This window comes from Mytilus galloprovincialis, chromosome 6 (genome assembly GCF_965363235.1).
Source record: "Mytilus galloprovincialis chromosome 6, xbMytGall1.hap1.1, whole genome shotgun sequence".
In the NCBI taxonomy this organism is placed as follows: domain Eukaryota; kingdom Metazoa; phylum Mollusca; class Bivalvia; order Mytilida; family Mytilidae; genus Mytilus; species Mytilus galloprovincialis.
This window is the reverse complement of record NC_134843.1, coordinates 53,899,246-53,899,885: the sequence shown is the minus strand read 5'-3', so window position 1 is coordinate 53,899,885 and position 640 is coordinate 53,899,246.

The following is a 640-nucleotide window of genomic DNA, read 5'->3' as shown; positions in this document are numbered from 1 at the left end:
TTGATTTGTTTCTTATGATTTCTAGCCTTAAATTCCTTTCTACTACATAGATCTGATGATCAAATATTCAAAGTGTGCACATTGTTATATCCCTGTCTACAATATTACCGAGTAGTTTTAAAAAAAAGGGAGAGTAAAAAGATATCAGAGGGACATTTAAGCTCATAAGTGAAAAAGAAACTGTCAATGCCATGGCTTAAAAAAAGATCAGTAGACCAACACAAGTTCACATCATACAACATAGAAAATTAAATACATAACAACACGAACCCCACTAAAAACTTATGGTGATCACGTATATTTTTTTTTTATTCAAGCATCACTGATGAGTCTTTTCTAAAAGAAATGTATGTCCGGCATACACAATTTTAATCCTGGTGATTTGCATCCAATCTACAATAAAGCTGTGTGATGTATATTGCATGCATTTTGTTCCATTTGTAGTCGTATGGAAGGGGAAAAGGATCAAGATCATAATTTGACCAGGGAGAATTAAATCTTAAAGACACTTTAATCCTCATGCTGTTGTTATGCATTGAGGAAATGACTTACCAAATTGTACTTTGCATTATATTTTGCCATACAGTGTTCTTCTGTCCTGTTTAATGTCGAGTGACAGACTAAAGACAATGAAAAATGC